Source organism: Nannospalax galili, unplaced genomic scaffold (genome assembly GCF_000622305.1).
Source record: "Nannospalax galili isolate Female #2095 unplaced genomic scaffold, S.galili_v1.0 scaffold75, whole genome shotgun sequence".
Taxonomy (NCBI): Eukaryota; Metazoa; Chordata; class Mammalia; order Rodentia; family Spalacidae; genus Nannospalax; species Nannospalax galili.
Window position 1 is genome coordinate 9,547,927 of NW_008339433.1, and position 5,266 is coordinate 9,553,192.

The window sequence follows — 5,266 nt, forward strand, 5'->3', positions numbered from 1 at the left end:
AAGCACACACACTGGTCATCTTATTTGGAGTGGCGCCTTTACTCTTTAGCTTCTGCCTTCTTCCTTCCTTATGATCCCCATTATGGGCCAGACTCAGGCTACTCCTAAAGGTTTAATTTTTTCTCATTTCATAGAAGTAAAGAAACGGGCCTTGAATATGGGCCTTAGTATCAAGAGAGGTAAGTTTGACACCCTCTGCTCTGCTGGATGGCCCTCCTTTGGAGTAGGCTGGCCAGCCCAGGGGTCTCTTTCCATGGACCTTATCAGTAAGGTCAAGGCTGTTATCACCAGGCAGGATCCCGAGGGCCACCCTGACCAATTTCCCTATATCCTTGTCTGGGAAAATCTGGCTGAGAATCCTCCATCCTGGCTGAGTCCCTTTTTGGTGGGGAAACCACACACTGACCCACCAAAGACTTCAGTCCTGGTCGCCCGGGAAGGCTTAAAGCTCTCCTGTCACAAGGGTAGAATTCCTAGTGCACTGCCAGTCCTCCCTGATAGTTCCTCCCTCTACCCCCCCTTGCCTACTGAGCAACCACCCCCATATGTGGCTCCATGAGAAAGAGGTGGTGAGGCAGCCGAGAGAGAGGAGGATGAGGCTGTGGAGCCTCACAGGCGGGCGGCCCCTCCCCCCACCCCCCCACGGGGGGGGGGGGGGGGCCAGGAGAGGCAGGAAGGGGGGTAATAAAGCCTCCGGAGAGCAGGGGAAGGGGGGGGAGAGAGACAGCCACTGAGCAACCACCCCCATATGTGGCTCCATGAGAAAGAGGTGGTGAGGCAGCCGAGAGAGAGGAGGATGAGGCTGTGGAGCCTCACAGGCGGCTGCCCCTTCCCCAGACTCCTCAACGGGGGAGGGCAGGTGACCAGGAGGGACAGGAAGGATGCAATTAAGGCCTCGAGAGACCAGGGAACGGGAGGGAGAAGCTCCATCTTCTACTTCAGAAGAAGCAGTGCCCATTTTACCGGTATGAGCGATCGGGGCGGGCGGCCCAGATGGAGTTCAGCAATATCAGTATTGGCCCTTTTCCTCCAGTGATCTCTATAATTGGAGGATTCAGAACCCTCCCTTATCGGAGGACCCTAAGTGTCTTATAGGTTTGGTAGAGTCCATTATGTTCACCCATTGTCCCATGTGGGACGATTGCCAGCAGTTGCTCCGCACCCTCTTCACAATGGAAGAGCAAGAGTGCATCCTCAATGAGGCCAGGAAGAATGTCCTTGGAGAGAATGGAAGGCCCACCACTCTCCAGCCCATCAACGAGGCATTCCCACTTACACGCCTGAATTTGGATTTCGGGACTACAGAAGGTAGGGAGCGTCTCCGGGTCTACTGCCAGACTCTAATGACCGGTCTCCAGGCGGCCACAAGATGGCCCACTAACCTGGCTAAGGTAAAAACAATTGTTTAGGGAGAAACAGAAAGCCCAGCCGCATATCTGGAGTGGCTGTTTGATGCCTACAGGCAGTAAACCCCTATAAACCCAGAGGCGGAGGAGCATAGATCAGCTGTGGTCCTCTCATTTATCAATCAGGCAGCCCTTGACATCAGGAAGAAACTCCATAAGTGGGACGATCTGGGAGAAATTTCTATTAGGGAGATGTTACAACAGGCAGAGAAGGTCTTTAACGCTAGGGAAACTCCGGAGGACAGGGAGGAGAGGCTAAGGAAGGAAGAATGGGAGATGCAGGACAAATATAGGAAAGAGGACAGAAGGTTCCAGAGTAGGGAGAACAAGAAACAGAAGGAAGAGATGGCCAGAATATTCTTGGCTGGGGTAAAGGAAGGCCCTGAGCCACCCCGGAAAGCAGGACCCCACCAACCCAGACTGGGGCGGGAACAGTGTGCCCCGTGTAAGAGATATGGGCACTGGAAGAAAGAGTGCCCACAAAGAAGAAGACAAGGAGGAGGGAGCCCTGTCAGGACCCTACACCTAGGATGGGAAAATTGATGGGGATGGGACTTGGCACCCCTCCCTGAGTCTTGGGTAACTCTGTGCATGGAGGGGACTCCCATTGGGTTCATGGTAGATACTGGGGCACAATATTCAGTTCTCAACCAAGCTCACGGCCCCCTGAACCCAGGACGCACAAGCATAGTCCAGGGAGCGACAGGGTCCAAGAGATGTACCTGGACCACCAACAGAAAAGTGGACCTGGGGAGGCATCAGGTCTCCCACTCCTTCCTGGTCGTGCCCGAGAGCCCTGCACCATTGCTGGGCAGGGACCTACTCACCAAGGTCTGGGCATGTATCCATTTTAAACCCGAGGGGATAAAGATCATGGACTCAGAAGGGCAGCTTCTACAGCCAGTACATGTGCTGTCTCTATCCCTGGCCAATGAACACCGCCTGTTTCAGGCAGATCAAGAAAAGGGGGGCCAAGGAGAAATGGACTCTTGGTTGCAGAGGTTCCCTTCCACGTGGGCCAAGACCGGGGGAATTAGACTGGGGGAATTGGCCTTGCCAAACACCTGCCCCGGTTGTTGTTCAACTCAAAGCCACAGCCCTACCCATATGGGTTTGGCAATATCTGATGCCAGAAGAGGCTAGGAAAGGGATAGCACCTCATATCCACAGACTAATAGAGGCAGGAATCCTTAAACCTTGCCAATCAGCATGGAATACGCCCCTGCTTCTAGTAAAAAAGCCTGGCAGTGGAGATTACCAGCCGGTGCAGGACTTGCGGAAAGTTAATGAGAGGGTGGAGGACATTCACCCTATGGTGCCTAATCCTTACACTCTCCTCAGTCACCTGTCACCGTCCCATGTGTGGTATACTACCCTGGACCTGAAGGATGCTTTCTTTAGTGTTCCTCTCTCTGAAGTCAGTCAGCCCTTGTTTGCCTTTGAGTGGCAAGAGCCAGGAGGGGGAAAAACAGGGCAGCTCACCTGGACCAGACTGCCACAGGGCTTTAAGAATTCCCCCGCCTGCTGCTGCAGTATGTGGATGACCTGTTGCTGGCCACAACTACCCGTGAAGAGTGCATGGTAGCCACGAGGAACCTGCTGGCCGAACTGGGAAGCCTGGGATATCGGGCCAGCACCAAGAAGGCACACATCTGCCAGAGGTCAGTGGTCTACTTAGGGTACAAGATAGTGGAAGGAGCCAGATGGCTAACACAGGCCATGAAACAAACCATCCTAACCATTCCTGTACCCTCCTCTCCCCGGGGAGTGAGGGAATTTCTTGGCTCAGCTGGGTTTTGCAGGCTCTGGATCCCAGGGTATGCAGAAATAGCTCATCCACTGTATGAGGCCACCAAAGAAGGGTCGGGCTGGAAGTGGAGTCAGGAACAACAAGAGGCATTTTACAAGTTAAAGGAAGCTCTCCTCCAGGCTCCTGCCCTGTCTCTGCCAGACCCTCTCCCCGGGGAGTGAGGGAATTTCTTGGCTCAGCTGGGTTTTGCAGGCTCTGGATCCCAGGGTATGCAGAAATAGCTCATCCACTGTATGAGGCCACCAAAGAAGGGTCGGGCTGGAAGTGGAGTCAGGAACAACAAGAGGCATTTTACAAGTTAAAGGAAGCTCTCCTCCAGGCTCCTGCCCTGTCTCTGCCAGACCCAGAAAAACCCTTCACCCTGTTCATAGATGAAAAGAAAGGAGTGGCTAAAAGAGTCCTGGCCCAGCAGCTGGGCCCATGGAAGAGACCTGTGGCCTATTTGTCCAAGCGGCTGGACCCAGTGGCCCGGCTGGGCCCAGTGGCCTCTGGGTGGCCATCTTGTCTGCGCATCTTGGCAGCCATCGCCCTATTGGTAAAGGAAGCAGACAAGCTAACTTTTGGCCAGGACTTGAGGGTGACAGCCCCACATACTGTAGAAGGGATTCTCAGGCACCCTCCAGGAAAATGGATGAAAAATGCTAGGCTCACCCACTACGAAGGGCTCCTGCTAGACTCTCCTCAAATCACCTTCTCTGCCCCAGTGACCCTAAATCCTGCCACCCTCCTACCAGACCCAGATCTGTCAACCCCCATACATGACTGTGGAGACGTTTTTTCTGAGATCATCCAGGTATGAGCAGACCTGAGAGACACGCGGTTACCAAATGGTGAACTGGACTGGTATACAGGTGGAAGCAGCTTTGTGTGGGATGGGGTCAGGAGAGGTGGAGCAGCAGTGGTGACCCACACAGGGGAAGTTATCTGGAGTGCAGCTCTGCCCCCTGGAACCTCAGCCCAGAAGGCGGAACTTATTGCTCTCGCTGAGGCTTTAGAGAGAACAGAAGGCAGATGGGCCAACATCTATACAGATAGCAGGTATGCCTTTGGCACTGTCCATGTCCATGGTGCCATCTACCGGGAAAGAGGACTCCGTTCTGCAGAAGGAAAGGAACTAAAAAACTTGCAAGAAGTCCAAAGGTTGCTAGCTGCTGTTGAAAAACCAAAACCAGTGGCAGTTATACATGTGCTGGGCCACCAGTCAAAGAAGACTCCTGAGGCCATTGGTAACAACCTTGCTGATGCGGAAGCTAGGAGGGTGTCCCTCTCAGACTCCATTATACTTGCAGCTCTCGAGGTGCCCATCCCTGAATTGCCAGCCCTGCCTCCCAACCCAAACTATTCCCCTCAGGATCTTGAATGGATTAGAAAGTGAGTCCTGGGGAAGGAACTTAAGGAGGGAGGTTTTAATAGGGACCAGGGAGATAGGTTAATCCTGCCAGAAGCACTAGGGCAATACTTGCTAAACTGCACAAGTCCACCCATTTAAGCTGGAAAAAGTTGCTCAGCCTTTTTCAATCTGCGCAGTTGGTGTTTCCTCACCAGAGCAAGGCGGCATGCCAAATCACAAGGGAATACAATAGCTGCACCATGCTAAGACCAGCCCCCAAGGGGGTGCACCCATCAGGTACGTGGGAGAGAGGGAGGGCTCCAGGGAGGAATTGGGAAATAGACTTCACTGAAGTAAAACCAGGAAAGTATGGGTACAAGTATTTGCTGGTTATGATAGACACCTTTTCAGGGTGGGTAGAGGCTTTTCCAACCAAGCACGAAACCAGCCAGGTAGTAGCCAATAGAATAATAGAAGAGATAGTCCCCAGATATGGAATCCCTGAGATCATAGGTTCTGATAATGGCCTGGCTTTCGTTAGTAAAGTCCTGCAAGGACTGGCCCGAGCTCTGGGGACGGATTGGAAATTGCACTGTGCGTACAACCCACAAAGCTCTGGGCAGGTAGAGAGAATGAATTGGACCTTGAAGGAGACCCTCACTAAATTGGTAATGGAGACTGGCGGCGACTGGGTGACCCTCCTACCCTTAGCTGTCTTCC